The sequence below is a fragment of the Pan paniscus genome, chromosome 15, assembly GCF_029289425.2.
Source record: "Pan paniscus chromosome 15, NHGRI_mPanPan1-v2.0_pri, whole genome shotgun sequence".
Taxonomy (NCBI): domain Eukaryota; kingdom Metazoa; phylum Chordata; class Mammalia; order Primates; family Hominidae; genus Pan; species Pan paniscus.
The window spans coordinates 105,381,696-105,405,928 of NC_073264.2; the positions used below are offsets into that span (position 1 = coordinate 105,381,696).

Genomic DNA, 24,233 nt, shown 5'->3' on the forward strand with positions numbered 1-24,233 from the left:
CTGGCCTTCTGCGTCTTTGCTTGGAAGGCTCTTATGGCTTTGTGGCCCATCCCCAAGTGCCAGCTCCTTGGGTACAGCCTCCTGTGTCAGGGTCAGTGTGGGGTCATGGCACAGGGCTGCCCTGAAGGGTGCAGAGGAGACCAAAGCCACAAGCTGGGTCTCTTGAGGGCAGCTGCCTCTCGGACCCTTCAAAATGGGTTGGGCCCTGACCCTGGTCTTGGACCAACCCTGCCCCTCCCTGCCAAGGTATAGATGGAGGTGTCAGGGACTTGGAGGCCAGCGTCTTCTCCCCAACTCCCCGCTGTTGGAGGCCCCCAACAGACTCCCTCAGTTTTCTTGCTAAGGCCTCTGCCACGCGGGGTGGTGGCTGTGCACCCTACAGCATGTGCCCTGTACAAGCCCCTCTGGTCCCCTGCTGTGGCCTTCACCGTTGGCCAAGTTCCTGCTCTGGGTCACTCTGCTGATAGCTGAGGGGGCAGGGTGTGAGGGCGTGGTCCACTCCCAGACCCCTACTCTCCCCAAAGCCCCTCCCTGACCCTGCCCTCCCGCCTCTGCAGGCAGCCTGCCGCCCCTGCCCCCACCCCAGCTGCCTCCTCCTTTCTCTGGCAACCTCCTGCCTGGGGTGTCCTGGAACTGCAGCCAGGGGGACCAGGTGACCTTGGACACGGCGTAGCTGCCTGGGCCACCCCCTTTCCTTGGTAATTTGCGGAGACTCCGGAGGGAGCATGAGCAGCTGAGTGCTGGGGGAGGGGGCTTTCCTCTTCCTGTCTGTCATGTCCAGCCTGTGAAGAGCACGCTGGCTGAGCTGGCGAGAGGGGTGGGGGCGTCCTGGCGCTGCTTCTGCACCCACTGTCACTGTCCCGGCCCTCGCTGAGTGTCCCCGGACCCGTGGGCCCGCGTCTATGCCAGGCCTTGGGGAGTCCTCCAGCCTCGGAGCCTCTTCCCGTTCTCAGACCTCAGTGCGAGGAGGAAATCGGGTGAGTTGAGGTTAATGTTTCCATTAAACCTGGATGGATTTTCCCTGCGTGGATGGAGCTGTTACGCACCAGGGCTCCGAGCAGCATGGACGGGGCCCCAGTGCAGCCACGCTCCCGAACGAATGCCCTCCTGGGACGGCCCGGCTGCCTGCCCGCCCCGTGCCTCCGCCTGCCTGCCCCCTGTGCCTCTGCCGCCAGGCCTCGCCCTCCCTCCTCTCCTCTCTTGTGAATAAAGGGCCTCAACCCCACGTACCCCATGTGCTGAGGGTCCCGCTATACTTAAACTGTAGTTAAAGCAAAAACAAACAAACAAAAACAAAAAAAACATGCAAAACCCCTGTGGCAACAGCTTGTCCCGTGCATATCATCTCCACTAATCCATGTCTCCTGCTCGGGGTCCTGCGGTTTCCAGGCCTGTATCTGCGGGTACTTATTTTCCATTTCCTCCCGAGAGTTTAGCCTGCTAATGAGATTTTGGTGTCTGGTATCTTGGCACATGTCTCCAAAGAGATTTATGGGGCTTCCCTCTCCTGGCCCCTCACTTGTCCTTGGCAGGAAACTCAAGGGGTTCGATGTAATCTGCTCCAGGGCCCTGGGGAAGGGGCAGAATGTGCTGGAAGGCAGATCTGGGTGGGGTCTGCGGCCAGAAGCTGGATGTCTGCTGTGGAGGAGCCAGGCTGGTGGCGTGTAGTCTGTGGTGGCCCTGGGATAACCAGAGAGGGGTGTGGGTGTGGGTCGCCTAGACACTGGCCACCTTGGAGCCAGTCTACAGACTTGGTGTCTCCGCCAGCGCCAGTGATCTGAGCCGAGCGCCCCCTGCTGGTGTTTGGGCTTCCCAGTCCCACTTCACAGTGGGGGCTCCCGGCTCAGACCCACCCATCCATGCCACAGCACTCAGCCTCTGCTCAGGGGCTGGATCCGGCCGGGACCTTGGGTGCTCGGGGGCCCCATGCTCTCCAGGGACAGGGACCTTCGGCTCCACCTGCTGCCTCAGGTGGTCTCATCCATGTGGCTTCAGCCCATTTTCCAGGCAGGGGACAGAGCAGCAGTGACCACAGGGCTGTACAGACACCTGGGGCAGAAGGAGCTGTGGGCCCCTGCCTGGTCCAGAGGTTTCCAGGCCGCAAGCCGGTCCCTGGCTGCTGAACACCGGCTGGGCTCGGCCTGGGTGGAGGAGAGACCACAAGGCTTGGGTCAGGGAGGGCCTGACCTTGCTGTGACCTTGGGCACGTCTCCCTACTCTCAACAGAGTGGGGCTAAGAGCAGTGCTGTCCTTGGTGGGATGGAGGGAAGATGCCTCCCAGGGGGGTGTTGCCGACCCATGGTGGGTAGATGCCCACCATCACCCCAGCTGCATTTCCTCCTGGGATCTGGGGCTGCTCAGAGTGAAGGCGGGTGTGGTCCCAGGGGGTTGCTCGGAGTGAAGGCGGGTGTGACTCCCGGGGGCAGCTCGGAGTGAAGGCAGGAGTGACTCCCCGGGGCAGCTCAGAGTGAAGGCGGGTGTCACTGCCGGGGGGCTGCTCAGAGTGAAGGCGGGTGTGACTCCCGGGGGCTGCTCTGAGTGAAGGCGGGTGTGACTCCCGGGGGCTGCTCAGAGTGAAGGCAGGTGTGGCTCCCGGGGGCTGCTCAGAGTGAAGGCTGGTGTGACTCCCGGGGGCTGCTCTGAGTGAAGGCGGGTGTGACTCCCGGGGGCAGCTCGGAGTGAAGGCAGGAGTGACTCCCCGGGGCAGCTCAGAGTGAAGGCGGGTGTCACTGCCGGGGGGCTGCTCAGAGTGAAGGCGGGTGTGACCCCCGGGGGCTGCTCTGAGTGAAGGCAGGTGTGACTCCCAGGGGCTGCTCAGAGTGAAGGTAGGTGTGACTCCCCCGGGGGCTGCTCTGAGTGAAGGTAGGTGTGACTCCCCGGGGGCTGCTCTGAGTGAAGGCAGGTGTGGCTCCCCAGGGGCTGCTGTGAGTGAAGGTAGGTGTGACTCCCCAGGGGCTGCTGTGAGTGAAGGTAGGTGTGACTCCCCAGGGGCTGCTGTGAGTGAAGGCGGGTGTGACTCCCCAGGGGCTGCTGTGAGTGAAGGTAGGTGTGACTCCCCAGGGGCTGCTGTGAGTGAAGGCGGGTGTGACTCCCCAGGGGCTGCTGTGAGTGAAGGTGGGTGTGACTCCCCAGGGGCTGCTCTGAGTGAAGGTGAATGTGACTCCCTGGGGCTGCTCAGAGTGAAGGCAGGTGTGGCTCCCAGGGGCTGCTGGGATTGGAGGCGGGTGTGACTCCCGGGGGCTGCTTTGAGTGAAGGTGAGTGTGACTCCCAGGGACTACTCAGAGTGAAGGCAGGTGTGACTCCCGGGGGCTGCTCAGAGTGAAGGCAGGTGTGACTCCCGGGGGCTGCTCAGAGTGAAGGTGGGTGTGACTCCTGGGGGTGCTCAGAGTGAAGGTGGGTGTGGCTCCCAGGGGCTGCTCAGAGTGAAGGCAGGTGTGGCTCCCAGGGGCTGCTCTGAGTGAAGGCAGGTGTGGCTCCCAGGGGCTGCTTAGAGTGAAGACAGGTGTGGCTCCCTGGGGCTGCTCAGAGTGAAGGCAGGTGTGGCTCCCTGGGGCTGCTCAGAGTGAAGGTGGGTGTGGCTCCCAGGGGCTGCTTAGAGTGAAGACAGGTGTGGCTCCCTGGGGCTGCTCTGAGTGAAGGTGGGTGTGGCTCCCGGGGGCTGCTCAGAGTGAAGGTGGGTGTGGCTCCCGCGGGCTGCTCAGAGTGAAGGTGGTTGTGACTCCCGGGGCTGCTCAGAGTGAAGGTGGGTGTGACTCCCGGGGGCTGCTCAGAGTGAAGGTGGGTGTGACTTGCTTCAGATCTCATTGACATAGATCTTAGGCAAGTGGTTTTCATTCTCTGGAGCCAGTTTTCTTACCTGGGAATTGGGTTAAATCCCGGTGGCCTTGGGCTGTGGTGGAAGTTAGACAGGACAGCCACATGCCACACACTTGATAGATGTGTCACTGATGGTCACTGGTGGGTTATGTGGGGCTACTCCTCTGCCTCTGACTCTAGGATCCCGTTAGTTGTTTACCAAAGTAGCATGTCCACCAGGGTGCTTCCGGGTATACGGCTTGCTTCCAACTCTCTCACTGATATTTTAGGTCTGCTAATACTTGGAGAAATCTTTTGGTGTGAATTATTCTCAGCAGCTGCAGGGCACCCTGGTTCACTTTCCCGTTTCTCAAGCTCCAACGGCGCCCGACACTGTTTCCTGGAGAGGAAGCTGATGTGCCTTTAGGTGGACGCCTGTGTGAGGCCAGCCCGGGCCGAGCTGGAACTACCAGCCTTCCGCGGGCACACGTGCCTGGCCTGCCTCGCCTCAGCAAACACACGATAAATCCCTTTCCCCAGGCCGCCTGCTCCCACTTCCCAGATAGCCGGGCTGTTTCTCACATTTATGTTTCATTTTGTCTGGCTAATATTGTCTTAGATAAATTAGGGAGAGCAGATTAGTGTTTGATTTAGTGGTAGGAACTCTGATGAGCCTAACGTTTCGTTCTAGTGGTGCTGGGGATGGGATGAGGGTCCCTGGTTCCTCATAGCCCTTGTGGTGGTGGCTCCTGAACCAGGAGGGGTCATTTGCATGGGCCCAGGCTCTCAGGGCAGACCCAGCAGGTCTCCCTGGCCGCTGGTACAGTGGTCAGATGAGATAGCCCCTGTGGGTCCTGGGGGCACAGAGGTGCCACAGTGAGCCAGCCTGGCCCCTTGCTAGCAATAGGCTTGTGCTAGAAGAAAGACAGAACTGACCTGCAGGTGTCAGCAGCTGAGCCTCCTTGTCCTCCCTCCTCTGCACGCTTTCCTGTGCCGGTGTTATTAAGGGGGCCAGGCCAGGAAGTGCTAAATTAGTTATGAGATGCAGGGCTCCAGGGATTCAATGGGGTTGTGTCCTCGCTTCCTGTGCATTTCCTGTGTGCTGGGCATGGCCCAGAGAGACTCACAGACAGACGCCTGCCCTGGAGACTCCCAGGCTGCAGTGGCCAGAGAAGGATCCCAGGGGTCTTATGCATGTGCAACTTTGGGGGGTCTTCTTTAAGAAAGAAAATTTAAAAATAGAAATATCTAATTGGTTCTAGGCCTTGCAAGAACCCATGTCAGTGGGGGCTTTGCAGCTGAGCTTTCGTTAGGGGCTGGATAAATTGCCCCATGTAGGGCCGTCAGCCTGATGAGACCATCACTGTCTCCAGGGATGGGGACTCGCAGGTTAACAGTGACAGAAACTCTCACAGTAGCTGGGGCTGAAGGATTTGCTGGATGAGACCTGGGCATCCTGTGGAATCTAAGGATGGTTGGATCCCCAGGATGGGAGGCAGCTGGGATTTAGGGGCCACCAGGGCCAGGGCCCAGAGGTCTCCTTCCCAGGTCAGGCCTCAGCTCTCTCACTGGTTTGTTCCACGTGTGGCAAATGTGTGGCTGGAGGCTCCCCAATTTTGCACCTTACACCTCTGGCCACCAGAGATAAATTGACTTTTGTTTCCTAGTTCAAGTTCCAGTAACCCTGGAAAAGTGCTGTGATTGGCCCAGCCTGAATCAGGTGGCTCCCTTAGGATAACTCAACTGGGGCCAGGGCAGTGGGGTCACAGTGTACTAACCTAGCAGGTTTGCAATAGCTGTGGGGTGGAGAACAGGAAGTAGTTCCTGGAAAGGGGTAAGTCATACTGATCTCCTTTCTGACTAAGCCAAGGCTACTGTGGGGGCTCAGAGGAAGGTGTGACTTAACTCTGCTTTGAGAACAATGGACAGTTTCGTAGAGGTTGGGCCATTTGGGCTGAGTCTTGCAGTATCAATAGGAATTCACTAGGCAGAGCTGGAGACTAAGGTGACTCTAGGGGGAGGCATGGAGAGGTAGAATTGCTTGGGAAGAATAACTTGTTCAAGGTGATTGGAGCGTAGACTTTGGTGGTGGCAGGAGGGTGGAGTGAATGGGTGGGAAGCTGGGTACGAGGTGGAAAGGCCTTGGACTTGACTCTAGAAATACTAGGAAGCCACCAGAGGGCTTGAGCAGAGGTGACGTGACCAGATCCTTCCTGTGTTCCTGTGAGGATGGGTAGACAGAGCCCCCTGGGAGCTCACAGAGGTGGAGTACCTTGCCCAAGGTGGTGAGAGGGGACACCCGCAGCCTGGGTCCCAGTGCAGCCCTTGTTCCCATGGGTCCAGATTCCTGAGCCTCACCCACCCCTCCCTCACCACTGCCACCTGGCCAGTAGCCACAGGTGGCTTCCAGAGCACTCTCTTACCGTCCCCCGGGGTTTTCTGGGTACTGACCTTCTCTCTCTCACTTGGGATACCCACCCCTATCAGGGAAATCAGGGGAGGCACTATTGTCTCCTTTACAGAGGAGTAAACTGAGGCTGGGTTAACATTACTTGCTCAAGTCACTCAGCTGAGACGGCAGTGCTGGGATTTGAACCCAGCTCTGCCTGGCTTCTGAGCCTGAGCTGACTTCAGTGCCCGGCCCCCAGATCTGCACACCAGGGTGCCCCAACTGCCTGGTGAGTGGCCAGGCCAGAGGGAAGCAGGGAGCAGGGTGGGCCCAAGGCGAGGCTCAGCGAGAAGGCAGGAGCAGTAGCCGTGGGGCAGCACTTGGGGTATGTGGGCCATGGGGAAATGGGCACCAGGGGTAGAGCCCCTTTGGGGGGCTGTGGAGGGGGAGCAGCGGGGAGTGCAAGGGGATGTGACACAAGCCCCTTCTGAGGGAGGACTTGGTGGCCGGTTGCTCTTGAGTGGTGCCTGCCTCAAGGCCTGGGCTGTGTCCTGCCCTCCTGCTGCCCCGGCCACCTCTGACAGACCCTGCTAACTGTGGTCAGCCTGGCAGGGCTGGCATGGCAGAGCAGGCCTGTGGTGCCACCCTGACCTGGCAACTGTGGTCCTTATCCTGGGTCAGGAGCCGTCCCCGCCCCAGGCCCACGCTTTCCATCTGCCGGGGACCCTGCCCAGGAGGGGCACATGTAATGCTAGCCTTGTTGTGCATGGCGGCTCCTGGCTGAGGCCTTGACTGAACTTGCATCTACATTTAGACTGAAATGCACCGAGAGGCTGGGCCTGCTGTGTCCCAGGGGCTGCGGACGGGGTGTCCATCCTGCCTGGGTAGGATGCATCTGCAGGGTGCCTCCCACCACACGCTAAAGTGGGGTCATCACCCCTGGGTGGCCTGGGTCACCAAGATGCTACCCCACCGAGCCTGATGGGATGCCTGAGCTCCAAGCCTGCCCCCTCACAGGGGAGATGATGGCCCCACGAAGGCCCCCCCCGGGTGCTTGTGGTGGCCGCTCACTCAGTCTCTCTCTCCAAAGCGGCCTGCCCGTCCGCGAAGTCACTTAGCTGGGATCTAATCGGGTTTCACAGGGGCATAAATTACTCGGCTAGAGGTTGTTCCTGTGGTGTTTCCACCCCGGGCCTGTTATTTACACACCGTGCGGTAATGTAGTCATGGCCTTGGGTGCGCAGTATTTATGGTGTTTGATCGGCTTCCAGCCCAGGCCGCCTGTCCAGGAACATTTGGTGAGATGTTGTGCAGAGCCGCTGGGGACCTCTGCCACAGGCGGGCATCAATCTACCTGGAGCTCCTGCGGCAGCCCTGCAGAGCCTCAAAAGGGCAGGGCGGGCCTGTGGTGCCACCCTGAGCTGGTCACTGTCTGCAGATGGCAGCTCTAGGAGTGATGGCTGAGGACGAACAAGGGTGTGAACTGTCACTGACATTTCCATGGGGCGTGGACGTGACACATGCCGAATGCCATACCTGGCTGTGGACAGTCGCACCGTTAAAGGCAGCAGCGCTAACTGCCGTGTCTGCTAGGCTCAGTGGGAGATCCTTTGTTTTATTCTCTCCGTGAGTGCTTGTAGCAGCCCTGCAAGGTAGGTGTCCCTGATGGGAAACTGAGGCTCAGTCACTGCAGGTGACTTCCCAAAGGAACACAGCCTGGGAGCTCCATGTGGCAGCTTCCTCTGGCTCTTACAAGGGGAAGGATGAGCTCCCGTTGGTTGCTGGGGTCCCGCCCCTTTGCCTTCATGTCTGTGATGGTGGAAATGCTTCATAAGGAGTGTAAGGTGGTTTTTGTTCCTGACCCAGAGAGATCTGATCACGGTAATTCTGTATCTGCTTGCCTATATTTATCCCCCAAGTCCGGCTGGTGACAGGGAAGCAGATGATCAGTGCCAGGCCTGATAAATTGGACCCAGGGCTGAGGCGGGAGAGAAACCTTGTTTTATTGTTGAAGACAAAGCCGTCGGGCAGGAGGCATATGTTGTGTTGGAGCCCTCGCTGCGACGGAGGCCCTGGGCTTCAGAGCAATCAGGGCTTTCACGAGCACCCCCCACCCACTACCTACGTGGGTGGCAAGGACCCCCATTAGCCCGGCTGGCTGTGGGGGAGGGGCTGACAGAATGTCAGTGGGGTGGAGGGGAGAGGAGGTGATCAATGAGGACTTATTGACTTGCATCTTTCCCCACGACTTGATTAAGACCACTATGGAGATGAGGCCTGAGGAGGGGGCTGGGGCCAGAGCCCCGGGCCAGTGTGGCTTAGGGGATCTTTTATGTTTGGAGGGCAGGAAGGGAACAGAGAGCCACCGGCTTTGTCAGATGCCTGAAGAGTATTGATCCATATTAGAAATGATAATGAGCCAATTCTGCTGGGCTGGGAGGCCTTAACCATTTCATTGCTTACAAGGCTGTCCTGGTGGGGATGTTGGAGGAGGCTCAGCCTCTAGCTGCTCCTCACCATGTTTCTCCTCGCTCAGGTCTGCAGCTTCCCAGGCCACGACCTGAGTCCACTGATGGTCCTGGAGGTCTGGCCAGAGGGGCAAGGGCAGCAAAGGAGAGGAACACAGGACTGGGAACGGGAGCCTGGTTCTGGGATTGGCTAGACCCTGCGGGGTTTGCCAAGCACCTGGTGGGTGCCTGACATTCTGCGCATCTCCTCGGGCACCTCTAAGGTGGTCAGGATGACCCTTACTGCTATAATGACAGATGAGATGAAGGCATGGAGGCTCATAGTTGCCAAGAGGCCAGGCCTCTGCCCGCCCCTCCAGCACTCTGGGACGTGATGCTGCCCCTCAGACCTGCCACTTGCTGATGGAGCTTTGACTTCTGTTGAGTCATTTACCCCTCTGGGACCCACTTTCCTCATCTGTAAAATGACAACCACAACAGGCTTGCCGAGATAATTCAGAGAACAATGACAAGGGCTCATACAGTCCAGCCCTGCACCAGCACTTGGTGGTGGGGCCTGGCCTGAGCCTAAAGCTTGACTCTAGCTCTGTGTCCACTTTAGTGAACATTTAAAGTTGAGGAGTCTGAGTTTGCTCCTCCATGGAGGGAGGACATGCGATTCATCTTTCTAAATGGTTGTGAGAATCAAATGAGTCTATGCATGGGGAGTACCTAACGTGTAGTTGGTGGTTAACAGAAGATGGCTGTCATCATTGTCATTGTCACCATCACCATAATCATCATTATCACCATCACAACACCCTCACCACCATCATCATTACCATCATCATCATCACTATCACATCATCACCATCATTACCATCATCATTACCATCATCACTATTACACACCATCATCAACATCATCCCCACTGTCATCATCACCATCACCACCATCATCATCACCATCACCACCATCACCATCAACATCACCATCATCACCATCACCATCACCATCATCACCATCACCACTATCATCACCATCACCACCATCATCATCACCATCAACATCATCACCATCACCACCATCACCATCAACATCACCATCATCACCATCACCATCACCACCATCACCATCACCATCAACATCACCATCATCACCATCATCACCATCACCACCATCACCACCATCATCACCACCATCATCACCATCATCACCATCATCACCACCATCATCACCACCATCATCACCATCATCATCACCATCACCATCAACATCACCATCACCACCATCACCATCAACATCACCATCATCACCATCACCATCACCACCATCATCACCACCATCACCACCACCATCATCACCATCACCATCAACATCATCATCACCATCACCACCATCACCATCACCATCAACATCACCATCATCACCATCACCACCATCACCACCATCATCACCACCATCACCACCATCATCACCATCATCATCACCATCACCACCATCATCATCATCACCATCACACTCCATCATCAACATCATCACCATCATCGCCATCACCACCATCACCATTACCATCACCATCACCATAACGCTCCATCATCAACATCACCACCATCATCACCATTGCCATTACACTCCATCACCAACATCACCACCATCACCATCACCACCATCATCACCACCATCACCACCACCATCATCACCATCACCATTACACTCCATCATCAACATCATCATCACCACCATCATCACCATGACCATCACCCCATCATCACCATCACCATCATCACCATTGCCATCATCATCACCATCATCATTACACTCCATCATCACCACCACCATCATCATGACCATCACCATTACACTCTATCATCACCATCACCATTACACTCCATCATCACCACCATCATCATCATCACCATCACACTCCATCATCAACATCATCACCATCACCACCATCATCACCATCACCACCATCACCATTACCATCACCATAACACTCCATCATCAACATCACCACCATCATCACCATCGCCATTACACTCCATCATCAACATCACCACCATCACCATCACCACCACCATCATCACCATCACCATTACACTCCATCATCAACATCATCATCACCATCACCACCATCATCATCACCATGACCATCACCCCATCATCATCATCACCATCATCATCACCATCACCATTACACTCCATCATCACCACCACCATCATCATCACCATCACCATTACACTCCATCATCACCACCATCACCACCATCATCACTATTGCATCATCATCACCACCACCATCATTACCATTACACACCATCATCAGCATATCACCACCATCATTACCATCATCTTCATCACCATTATCATCACCATCACATCATCATTATAGCTATACCATCACTGTTATCAGCATTACTATCACATCATCATCACCATCATCGCCATCATCACCATCATCATCATTGCCATCATTATCATCACCATCATCACCATGACTATCATATAACCATCATTATAATCACTATCACTGTCATCATCATCATTATCACCATCACATCATTACCATCACATCACCATCATCACCATCATCATCATGGTCATTGTCATCATTATTATCATCCCTGTCATTGTCATCATCTCTTCATTATCATCAACTTGGCAGAGATTGTGGTTTTGTTCCCATCCCAGAGAGATCTGAAGATGCTAATTCCATCCTTGCCTCTATTTATCCCCCAAGTCCGACCTGCAAGGGAGGCTGCTAATCTGGCTGCTGAGTATGCCAGATCCATGGGATCCATGGATCAAGTGTCTCAACCCCCTGGGATCCATGCACTGGCATTTGTCTGTGGAGTCCAGTGGTAGGTCTTCCCACTACCAGGACACCAGGCTGGGTAGGCAGGCAGCATGGGGAAAGCTTGAGGGTCAAGGCTGTGAAGCTGTGGTGACTGATGTGGGGTCTGCTGATGGGGAGGGGGTGCTTGTGCAGGTGGTATGGGGCTTACTCTACTGCTGCTCCCCAGGAGTAGGAGGAGGGGCTCCAGCTTAGGATGACATATTTGGCTGCTTTCTACACAAAGAAGATGCCTTTGTTCAAGCTCAGGCTGGTGCTGGAGAGAGCATCATCCTGACCTGGGCACAGCTAGGGAACATCTCTTCTGGGGTATCATCTTATGAACATTAGAGGCTTTGACTTGGGCAGGACTGGGTTTTAGTTCCATCCTGACCCTGACTTGCTGATATGGTTTGGCTGTGTCCCCACCCAAGTCTCATCTTGAATTGTAGTTCCCATAATCCCCACACAGGAGGTAATTGAATCATAGGGGTGATGATTTTATAAGGGTCTTCGCCCCTTTTCTTGGCTCTCATTATCTCTCCTGCTGCCCTATGAAGAGGTGCCTTTTGCCATAATTATAAGTTTCCTGAGGGCTCCCCAGCCCTGCAGAACTGTGAGTCCATTAAACCTCTTTCTTTTATAAGTTACCCAGTCTTGGGCAGTTCTTTATAGCAGTATGAGAATGGACTAATACAATAAATTTGTACTGAGAGTGGGGTGCTGCTATAAAGATATCCAAAAATGTGGTAACAGGCAGAACTGGGTAACAGGCAGAGGTTGGAACAGTTTGGAGGTCTCAGAAGAAGACAGGAAGATGTGGGAAAGTTTAGAACTTCCTAGAGACTTGTCGAATGGCTTTGACCAAGTTGCTAATAGTGATATGGACAATAAAGTCCAGATGATGGTCTCAGATGGAGACGAGAAACTTGTTGGTAACTGGAGTAAAGGTCACTCTTGCTATGTTTTAGCAAAGAAACTGGAAGCTTTTTGCTCCTGCCCTAGAGATCTGTGGAACTTTGAACTTGAGAGAGATGATTTAGGGTATGTGACAGAAGAAATTTCTAAGCAGCAAAGCATTCGAGAGGTGACAGAGCATAAAAGTTTGGAAAATTTGCAGCCTGATGATGCAGCAGAAAAGAAAAACCCATGTTCTGGGGAGAAATTCAAGCTGCAGAAATTTACATAAGTAATGAGGAGCCAAATGTTAATCACAAAGACAATGGGGAAAATGTCTCCAGGTCATGTCAGAAGTCTTCACAGCAGCCCCTCCCATCACAGGCCTGGAGGCTTTGGAGGAAAAAATGGTCTTTTTGGCCAGGTGCAGGGCCTTGCTGCTTCATGTAGTTTTGGGACTTGATGCCCTGCATTCCAGCCATGGCTAAAAGGGGACAACATACAGCTCAAGCTGTTGCTTCAGAGGGTGCAAGCTCCAAGCCTTGGCAGCTTCCGTGTGGTGTTGAGCCTGCAGGTGCACAAAAGTCAATAATTGAGGTTTGGGAACCTCCGCCTAGATTTCAGAGGATGTATGGAAATGCCTGAATGTCCAGACATAAGTCTGTTGCAGGGGTGGAGCCCTTGCAGAGAACCTCTGCTAGGGCAGTGTGGAAGGGAAATGTGGGGTTGGAGCCCTCACACAGAGTCCCCACTGGGGCACTGCCCAGTGGAGCTGTGAGAAGAGGACCACTGTCCTCCAGACCCCAGAATGGTAGATCCACCAACAGCTCAGCTTGCACTGTGCCTGGAAAAGCTGCACAGCCCATGAAAGCAGCCAGTATGGGGGCTGTACCCTGCAAAGCAGCAGAGGTGGAGCTTCTCAAGGCTGTGGGAGCCCACTTCTTGCATCAACGTGACCTGGATGTGAGACATAGAGTCAAAGGAGACTGTTTTGGAACTTTAAGATTTAATGACTGCCCTATTGGATTTCAGACTTCATGGGGCCTGTAGTCCCTTCCTTTTGGCCAATTTCTCCCATTTGGAATGGGTGTATTTACCCAATGCCTGTAGCCCCATTGTATTTAGGAAGTAACTAACTTGCTCTTCATTTTACAGGCTAACAGGTAGAAGGGACTTGCCTTGTCTCAGATGAGACTTTGGACTTGGACTTTTGGGTTAATGCTGGAATGAGCTAAGACTTTGGGGGGACTGTTGAGAAGGCATGATTGCTTTTTAAATGTGAGGACATGAGTTTTGGAAGGGGCCAGGGCAGAATGATATGGTTTGGCTGTGTCCCCACCCAAATCTCACCTTGAATTATATTTCCCATAATCCCCACATATTTTGAGAAGGACCTGGTGGGAGGTAATTGAATCATGGGGGTGATGGTTTTATAAGGGGATTTTCCCCCCTTTGCTCAGCATTCATTCTCTCTCCTTCCACCCTGTGAAGAGGTGCCTTCCACCATGATTGTAAATTTCCTGAGGCCTCCCCAGCCCTGTGGAACTGCGAGTCAATTAAACCTCTGTAAATTACCCAGTCTTGGGTATTTCTTAATAGCAACGTGAGAGTGGACTAATACACTTGCCCTCACTCCACATCTTGCCATTCAGCAAGTCCCTAGGATGTCGACACAGCACTGCGCCTTCTCTGTTGCAGGGCCTGCCCTTCCTTCCTTCCTTCCTTCCTTCCTTCCTTCCTTCCTTCCTTCCTTCTTTCCTCTTTCTGTGTTAGGTTTGCAGCTCCTGTTAGCCCTTAAGTGGAGACATTGAATGGAAGGTGGATTTCTCAAGTCTGAAGCTCAGGGAGAGGCCCTTGCTAGAGGTGTGTACTTTTAGAGTCCTCAGTATGCAGCTGAAGTTTGAGCCACAGTCTTGGTGAGACCTCAAGGGAGGATGTAGACAGACAGGCGAGGAAGCCAAGTCTAGGAGCTGGAAGGAGATGAGAGGGCAACAAAAGGCCTCAGAAAGAGTGGCTGCTGAGGTGGGGGTGAGCCAGGTGAGTGTGGGGGACACCTGCAGGAGGTGGTGCTGCAAGGAGAAGAGGCCACCCACGTCACAGGCTACCCATGTCACAGGCTGTGAGAGATCAGGAGGGTGGGGCCTAAGACTGCTGGCTGGCTTGGTGGCCCTCACTGATGTGAGCCACTGGGGTCTTGGTGACCAGTGGGGTGGGGCAGGGAGGAAACAGGCTGGTGACAGTGGCTGAAGGACATGGGAGGAGTAGCTGGGACTGCGATGATGGACCATTCTTTCCAGAAGAAGAGCAAAGAAATGCGGGTAGTAGCTGAAGAGAGATGTGGGTGAGGAAGAACAGCATAAAGAAACAACTGGACATCAATAGTGGGAACAAGTAGAGGGGGAGAAACTGAAGTGCAGGAGAGGGAGGCTAATTGCTGGAGGAATAAGTGGGTTTTCCCTTCTCTCGTTTCTTCTCAAAATGTTCTTTTCACTCTTGGTTTTCAGTCTTTTGACTATAATGAGCTCAGTTGTGTGTGTGTGTGTGTGTTTATATATTCATTCTTTTTGGGGTTTGCTGATATTCTAGGATCTGTAACTGACATATTCTTCAATACTTTGAAAAATACTTGGCCATCATATCTCTGAATATTTTTTTCTGCTCTTTTACATTCTCTTTTCTTTTTTGATTCCAGTAACACATATCCCAGGCCATCTGAGACCATAGAGGCACTGTTCTGAAGTGTAGGTTTTGTAATTATTCAGATACAACAAGGGCAATAGACCAGGGGATGACCACCATTGAAATGGTTTGTTACTCACAGCTCCCAAGAGGAGGGGTCATGCCACACCATGCAGGGCCACACAGGGCAGCACCAGGGGTGGCCAAGGGGGAAGAAGGAGTGATGGAAAAGCACGGGAAGGTCCGGCCAGGCAAGCAGGCTGACAATTGGCTCGTTTCAGTCATTTTGGTGGGCTCTGGGGTACAGGTGCTGTCTCTAGTGGTCTGGTACCTGCCCTGGGGTAATCAGGGTGGGACTTGTGGCCACCCTGCTGAGTGTGAAAGCCCATAGAGGAGGTGGCATGGGTGCAGGTTCTGGATTAGCTGGTTTGCGTGTGGAAGGTGTGCCCCAGTGTTTACACTCTCTAGGAACTGACTAGGCCTGGGAGGTGGCAGAGAGCAGTTTCTCCAGGGTCAGCAGGGTCCTGGGTGTCAAAAAGATATGTTTAACACACTTATTTTTCATGTTCTAGAAATCTTCAATCTCTTTGTTCTTCAGATGACATAGAAATTTCTGTCTTTAAGCTTGCTGACTCTCCTATCTCCAATCTGTTGTTAAACCTATCCAGTGTTTAAAAAAAAATTCAGCTATTATATTTTTCAGCTCTGGAATTACCCTTTAAACCTGGGACGTATTTATAATTGCTGACATAAAGCAATTTTTCTGTTTCTTTGTTTGGCTAGTCATTTTTTATTGTAAATTAGACATTGTAAATGGTACCTTGTGGAAACTCTGGATTCTGTTATCTTCCTCTGAGAAGTGCTGATTTTTGTCCCAGTAGCCTGTGCAGATCTCGATTTTATGCTTCATTGAAACAGGTCCTGGAGGCCCATGGTGTTTCCCCAGCCTCTACCTTGGTGACGCGAAGTCCCCACACTCTGTCTCCCCTGTGGACCTGGGGGCTCAGTGTTGGCGTTTTGAGGATGTGTCTGGAGCAGGGCTCTGAGCATGGTTGTGTCTCAGCTGCCTGCTCCACCTGCCAGGCTCGCCTCCTGACTTGGGTTGGTCCTGAGCCCCACCACCTTCCAGTGCTGCTAACTGCTAAGCTCTCCGTCCTGCCTTTGCCCTGGAGAAGAGCACTTGGTCCTGCCCTCTGAATGCAAGGCCCCACCAGGGACCGTGAACCCTACACTCCCCTCCGGACCCTCTCTCTGGAATCCTGCCCCCCACATTCCTGTCCCCTCAGTGCCTGAGCTCTGGTTTCTGCCTCCTGAGCTCAGCTTGCTGCCACACCCTGCCTGGGCTCCACTCCTGCATGAGTGGTGGGGAAATTGTCCTGGGTGGAGGGCTGGGCCAACGTGGCACTCATCTCACAGGCTTTCCTTTTCTCCAGGATCACAGTCGCATGCTGCCTGCACCAACACCCGAAGACCATCACCTAGTATATTCCCCCAGCGCTGGGGTTGCTTATGGTGGGAGGAAATGCACGGGTGGCAGAGGGCAAGGGCGTGGTCATTCTGATAGACCACGGGTGCTGAGGTGGGCACAGGAGGAAGGGCGGGCAGGAGAGGAAGTGTAAAGTATCACTGGCTCAATGAGGACACGCGGTCCTGGTCGGGAGGAAGGCTGGGGGCTGGAAGTTGCAGAGGGTGGGAGTGCGGAGCGTGGCAGGTCAGCGGCCATGGAGTGGATGCTGGAGGTGGGTTTGTGGGTGATGACAGCCCAGGCTGCAGCCTCAGGAGGAGAGGACGGTCACTGGGTCAGGGGGCAGATGGACTGGCCGTCCCGTGATGCTCAGAGGCTGTGAGTACGTTGGCTGGCTGGGGTTGCCATAGCCAGTACCACAGACCGGTGGGGCAAAAGCAGAAATGAACTTTCTCACGATGTTGGAGGCGGGAAGTCTGAGGCCCTGGAATTGCAGGGCTGGTTTCCTCTCTGGCCCCGTCCTGGGCTTGCAGATGCCACCTCCTCCCTGTTCCTCAGGGTGGTGTGCCTATGTCCTAATCTACTATCAGGACACCCCTCGGATGCAAACAGGGCCACCCTCATGATCTCCCTTTAATGGAATCAGCTCTTTAAAGAGCCTATCCCCAAATACAGTCCCATTCTGAGGTCCTGGAGTTTAGGGCTCTGATATCTGAATTTTGGGAGGTGGATACCATCCTGTCCCTCCCAGCGAGTGGCCCAAAGCTGAAGCCATTGATGAGTGACTGACAAGCAGCAGCCATGGCGGAGGGACCAATCCTGAGCTGGAGCTGGGGCTGTGGGGGCCTGAAGGACTGTAGGGGTTCTGGGGAGAGCCAGATGTCAGCTGTAGCGAGAAGAGAAAGACTGCCAGATGTGCGGCTGAGGAGGAGCCAGGCTACGCCTGCCCTCGGGCCCCCGAGAGTGTGGAGGCCCCTGGCCATGCACCGGAGGAGCCTCTGATGGATGCTTCATAAGAGTGATGCCCACACTGCAGCCACCTCCGCTGCCAGGGACCCCTCCGGTGAACACGTTGGCTCCTCCTCAGGGAAGGGGCAAGTTTCGTGGCTTGACCAGAGGGCCCTAGGTGAGCAGTGCCGTGTTGTCTTCGGAGGAGTTTTCTCCTTTGGCCTCGGTTCGTCCTCTGTGTCATGGGGGTGATTGTCCCTGAACTTTCTGGCTGCTCAGGGCTGGATTTAGGCTCTGGGGAGGCCATGGGGTGTTTCTTGAAGACCGAAGCCATGCTCGAGGCTGTGACTCCTGCAAGACAGGGCCTGAGGGGAAGCCCCGGGGTGAGTGGGTCTATTTGAGGCTGGCTGGGTGTATGGGCCACTGTCTCAATCCCTTTGGCTCGAGCTGGTGATCATGAAGTGACCTCCCGTGCCTAACTTATTTTGGATGGGTCTGAAGGCCACAGCACAAGCATCAGTGTGCTGGAGGCACTGCCAGGAGGGGTGGGAGAACAAGGCTGCCCTGGGAGTCCTGGAGAGGGGCCCCAAACATGGGTGGAGGTGGCCTCTGGGCTGGCCCTGAAGGCTGCAGGGGTGGGGATGTAGTTGGCTTGTGCCCTGTGGGGGAGGGAGCTGGTGAGTCCTGGGCCAGGGCAGGGCAGGGGGCAGAGCTATGAGAAAGGAAAGCAGAAGGGGTGTGAAGAGAAAGTGAGGGGCTCGGGTGCCAAGGCCTTGGAGGTGGTGGGGCTGGGGGCAGGCGCTGCAGTTCTCAGCATGAGACGGGGGGCAGCAAGGACTCCACCTGCGCTGGCAGGCCCTGCTGCCCCTCTAGCCAGGAGGAGAATGCTTTTTCATAGGGGGAGGAAGGAGAAAAATGACTTTGGGCTCCTGGCAACTTCAGCAATCAGCTCCTTGTCAAGAAAATAAAATGCTTTTGAATGTCCAGATTAATGATTGATCAGCACAACGCGAGCCTGTTGGAAGCTTCCAGTTGGCCCACGTGGGGGTCCCCGCTGCAGGCGCTGGTAAAGTGACACCCCGTTAGTCACTTCTCTGCGTGTGCTCGGGAGAAGCCCACACACACATGCTGGTGCCTGACATGGGGTTATTTCTGTGCTGAGGAGGCAGGAAACGGCAGAGGAGGCAGCTTCCAGGGCAGGGAGCACTGGGGCGGCCTGGCCCAGGAGGGTGCTTGATGGCTGTGGGACAAGGCCCACACCAGGCCCTGGTGACGCTGGGCGAGAGCCTCTGTGTGGGCGAGGAGGCTGGGGCTGGCCAGTCCACTCGCCCAGAAATGCCAGAGGTGCCCAATGCCATGCAGCCTGGGGGATGCTTGGACCCGGAGTGATGACAGTGGCTGGTCATTTGCACCTTGAATTAAGCAGAATAAATCAAATAAGAGAACAAAGTCGATTCTTGTTTTGATGCTTATTTTATTTTTGAATGCAACACCCATACAGGAAAGGACATGCATCATAAACGTGCAACAGGATGTGTAACTTCAGAGCCCGCATCTGTGTGACTGCCATCCAGATCACCCGGTAGAGTTCCCCAGCCCCATTCTCCTCCCCCTGCACCCTTCCAGCAGAGCCCCTGCACCTGCGGTCACTCTTGCCTCCTCCTTATATGGGCAACACTTCTGTCCTAGCAACCCTAAACAAGCTGGTGTAGCTTTCCCCATCAGGGTCAGGGTGGGGGTTTATGTAAATAGAATAAAACTAGGTGATTGCTTTGTTCCTTGTTTCTTTCACCTGCTGTTTTGTCTGATGTGCAGCCAACCTTGATAACATTGCATCTTCCTGTATAGGGGTGTGAAATAATCTCAGTGTGTTGAGTTCTTGGTTTCTCTAGCTATAGTCCGTTGGCTTCCATGGCTCCACCATGTTCCGTCATGCGAACATACAACAGGCTTCTCATCCATTCTGCTGTTGGTGAACACTTGGGTGGTATCTGAATTGGCTGAGTGGCCCATGCTACTGTGAACACTCTCGCCCATGTGTCCACTTGTCCTAGGGTCCCTCCCCAGGAGCGGAATTGCCAGCTCACGAGATGTGTGCCTCTTCAACCCTTTTAGATAATGCCAATCTGTTATAGTTTCTAATTAATAGACTATTTTTTTAGTCTGGGCGCGGTGGCTCACGCCTGTAATCTCAGCACTTTGGGACACCAAGCTGGGCAGATCACCTGGGGTCAGGAGTTCAAGACCAGCCTGGCCAACATGGCGAAACCCAATCTACTAAAAACAAAACAAAAATTAGCTGGGCATAGTGGCACGTGCCTGTAATCCCAGCTACTTGGGAGGCTGAGGCAGGAGAATAGCTTGAACCTGGGAGGTGGAGGTTGCAGTGAGCCAAGATTGCGCCACTGCACTCCAGCCTGGGTGACAGAGTGAGACTCCATCTCAAAAAAAAAAGAAAAGAAAAAAAGACTATTTTTTGAGCAGTTATAGGTTTACAAAAAAAAAAATTCTTCCTTGAGGGTATCCGGGCAGCTCTAGGCTCTTTATGCTACTATTCACATTATACAGTCAGTTTGTTAAGCTCCCCATAGACACAGAACCAAGTCCTGTTGGAGTTTTGGGTGGAATATTATTGAACCAAAGCAATTCAGGAAGAACTGGCATCTTCACAGGTTGTATCTTCCAATACAGGAGCATGTTTTATCTTGTTATTTGGTGTTCCTTATTTCTGTCAATACAATTTTTAGTCTCAGATAAATTTGTTAGATATATTCCTAGATGCCCAATATTCTTTGATGCTTTTAAATTACATTTTTTTACTTGTTTGTTGATGTAGAAATACAATTTGAATTTGTTTTTCCTGTTTTTGTTTGTTTGTTTGGTTGGTTTTGTCTCCTGTTGCATTTTGGACACTGTCTTTAGATTGGTTTTCTAGTTTATTCATCTTTCTTTAGCTGTATAAAATCTGCTAATGTTAAAACTCATGCATTGGCCGGGCACGGTGGCTCACACCTGTAATCCCAGCACTTTGGGAGGCTGAGGCGGGCGGATCATGAGGTCAGGAGATCAAGACCATCCTGGCCAACACGGTGAAACCCCATCTCTACTAAAAAAAAAAAACAAAAACAAAAAATTAGCCGGGCGTGATGGCGGGTGACTGTAGTCCCAGCTACTTGGGAGGCTGAGGCAGGAGAATGGTGTGAACCTGGGAGGCGGAGCTTGCAGTGAGCCGAGATCGCGCCACTGCCCTCCAGCCTGGGCGACAGAGCCAGACTCTGTCTCAAACCACAACAACAACAACAAAAAAACTTAGGCATTGAGTTCTAATTTTTGGTTAATTTTCAGTTTTAAATATTTTTATTTGGTTCTTTTCCAAATCTTCTCTGACATGTTTTATAGTTTTCAGTCTCCTGTAGATATGTTTGAATTTTTAAATGTTTTAAACTTAGCAAGCATCGTTATTTGATGTGATCTGATCTGCTTATAATTCCAAAACCTGAAGTCTTTGTGCATCTGTTTCTATTGTCTTTTGTTTTTGCTGGCTGTTGATTGTGAATTTAATTTCATTTTGTGTGTGGTTATCTTTGTGTGCTAGAGATTGTATTTGAAAAATTGCTTGTAAGAATAATTTGAGCCTTAGGATGATAGTTCCTCTCCTCTCCTCTCCTCTCCTCTCCTCTCCCCTCCCCTCCCCTCCCCTCCCCTCCCCTCTCCTCTTCTTTTCTTTTCTTGATGAGTTTCACTTTGTTGCCCAGGCTGGAGTGTAGTGGTGTGAGCTCAGCTAACTGTAACCTCCACCTCCCGGGTTCAAGCGATTCTCCTGCCTCAGCCTCCTGAGTAGCTGGGATTACAGGCATGTGCCACCATACCCGGCTAATTTTTGTATTTTTAGTAGAGGCAGAGTTTCACCATGTTGGCCAGGCTGGTCTCCAACTCCTGACCTCAAGTATACCAAAGTCCTGGGATTACAGGCATGAGCCATGGCACCTGGCCAATAGTACCTTTCTTTAAGGATGGTGTTGGTTTGCTTTTTTCAGGTGCCTAGTGGGGCACTACCTGTCTGGAAGTATTTTACACGAAGTTTAAGCCTTGAGATTTCCTGGAGCAGGACCTCTGAAGTCACCATCACAAATGGCAGGCCCACACAAGGACTGATTTACTTCTGACTCACCCATGGCCTTCAGGCTTAGAGTTGGGGCCTTGTCAGATTCCTCTCTCTTACCAACTCTGGGCTTTGACTCTGTTGTCCCTAATGCCATGCTGATAAATAATTAATAACTGGCTCTTCATAAAAAAAAAAACAGTTTTGATCTGTAGCACCTGCCAATTCCCATGGTGTAAACACTCCTGCCATGGCTGACTTCAAGTTACCAACACAACATCACTGAGTGTGGGATTGGAAAAAGATGCCCATGGCTGGCTCTTAAGAGTCCTCTGAGCCTTGCTGGTTCTCCCTCACCTGCCATTGAGGGGGCCGATGGGTGCAACAGTCATTCCTGAGGCTGCAAAGTTCTTTAAAGCAGAAGCAGCTGACTCTTGCTTATGTTTTGCAGTACTTGCTGGGCTCTCAACTCCTCCAAGGTTTTGGCCTGGTAGTGCATTCTTTGCTTCCTGATTTGCTCTTTTCTGCTTTAAAGAAGATTGGAAAAAAAAATTTTTTTTTGAGACAGGGTCTCACTCTGTCACCTAGGCTGATCGTGGCTCACTGCATCCTCCACCTCTCAGGCTCAAGGGATCCTCCTACCTCAGCCCCCCAAGTAGCTAAGACCACAGGTGTGCGCCACCACATTAGGCTAGGTTATTTATTTATTTATTTATTTTTGTATTTTTGGTAGTAGAGACGGGGTTTCACTATATTGTCCAGGCTGGTCCTGAGCTCCTGGCCACGAGTGAGCCACCCACCTTGACCTCCCAAAGTGCTGGGATTATAGGCATGGGCCACCATGCCTGGCCAATTGAAATATTTTAATCCAGCTTTTCTAGTTGTGTTCAGTGGAAGAGTTGGTCCTAGTCACTAATCTGCTACTTATGGACAGAGACATCTCCTATTTTCTGTTGTAAGGACAGGAAAAAGCAGAAAATATAGAAAAGGAAATAAAGAGCAACCATCTCTCAAGAGTACTGCTGCCCAACAAGAACACTGCTGACATTTGGAAACTGTTTTCCGATTTGATTCTTATTGGAAAGCATAACAACCAGCCAGGGCCTGTGCTGCTGGAGCGGGCAGTTATGTGCAGGGAGACAGCTGGTTACGGCTGGCTCCTGGCCTCGACGGAGCTTCTCAGCCTCTTGGAGCCTCTGTCCCCTCAGCTGCTGAAGGAACACATCTCCTGCACTTCTCAAGTTGCTGCCGGAGCGAAGGTGACTCCAGATTCTGCAGTTTGGGCTCCGTAGCTGCTCAGCAAATGTCAGCAGGTCCAGAAGCAAGGCTCCTCAGCTGCAGAGTGAATGCAAATGTCCCCATTGTAAATGGCCATGGGGCCCAGGGCTCTGCAACCTTGGATGCCCAGGATCAGACCAGCTGTCAGCCGCTTTGGAATCTGGGTTTATGGGGGACCTGGGCCTCATAAATGTCAAAGCGTGCATTCTCGGCAGTCCAGGAGTCGGAAAACGTGTCTCTGAGGGGAGCATTCCTTCCATGCACACAGCTGCCTGGCTCACGTTTTTATCCTCGAGCCATAATTAGTCCTTTCCCCTGACCCTGAATTCCTGCCCCGGCCAGAAGCATGCTGTGGCCCTGGGGCCCGTGGCTCCTGGTGGTCAGTGCCCCTTCTGCTCTCCTGCAGCTGTGGCAGGTGGAAGAGCTGTCGGGGGTGGGAAGGGGGCTTGGAGGGATAAGGATGGGCTGGGGAGGGCTCCCGAGGCAGTGGACACTGTGGGCTCTGGGGACTGCATAGCTGTGGAGGGGGCATGTGCTGCTGGGCTCCCAGCCTCTTGGGGTCCTCTCTGTGCTAAGATAGAGCCTGTTACCCTCCCTGAGCAGGTGTGAGCAGACACCTGTCCCCTGCCCTGCATGGGAGGTGAACGGTCCACTAAGTGGGGAGGTCAGGGTCAGATCCCCGGCCTTCCCATACAGGATGACTGCTCAGGCCTAGGACTGGGTGGTCAACAGAAACCCCATCCCTGCCCATAGAGGGTGCTTCCCAGTTCACAGTGACACAGCCTGGCCTGCTCCTCTTCCAGCCACCCAAGGCAAGACACAGAGCAGGAGGCTGAGGCTGGTGTGAGGGAAAGGGGGATGCAGCAAGGGGATACCTCAACCTTGCCCGAGCTACAGACAGGTGAGGACTTCTCCCTCACCTGGTGTTTTCCACTGCATTCTGAAGAGCAGGTGACACCCACCCCAGGGTGGATCCAGGATGGATCTCTGGGTTTCCTGCCATCTACAATGACCCTCCTCATTTCCCCTGGCTAGCTGCCCCCTAGGATGGAGAATGCATCATGGTCACTGACACTTGGTGCCCTTTTCCAGCCTCAATGGCCTGGCAGAGCCAGTGGGGACATAGCAATAATGTGGGTGGCAGTAATAACAGCAGCTGAACCACCTGAGCACCATCCTGACGAGACATAGCCTGAGCTCTGTGAACAGTGAAGTCCATCTGGTCTCTCAGTGGCCTGAGAGTGGCTCTAACTATTATCCTCATTCTCTGAAGGAGGAAAACAAGGCAAGGGGATTTAAATAATTTTTAAAGGTCAGATACCTTCACAAAGGCTGAAGTGGGAGTCAGATGATAGTGTCTGGGTGGAGACCCCATACTCTTACCCTCAACTCTGAG

At 53.3% G+C, this 24,233-nt stretch overlaps 1 long non-coding RNA gene across 1 annotated transcript in view; it reads left to right on the top strand.

The window, feature by feature from the left end:
• The first annotated feature begins 312 nt into the window (after positions 1 to 312).
• LOC130540812 (uncharacterized) overlaps positions 313 to 24,233 on the top strand; it is a 65,283-nt gene continuing 41,362 nt past the window's right edge. The window contains exon 1 of the long non-coding RNA XR_008954814.1: positions 313 to 977. This is a non-coding gene — a long non-coding RNA (uncharacterized LOC130540812). The remainder of the gene's footprint in view (positions 978 to 24,233) is intronic.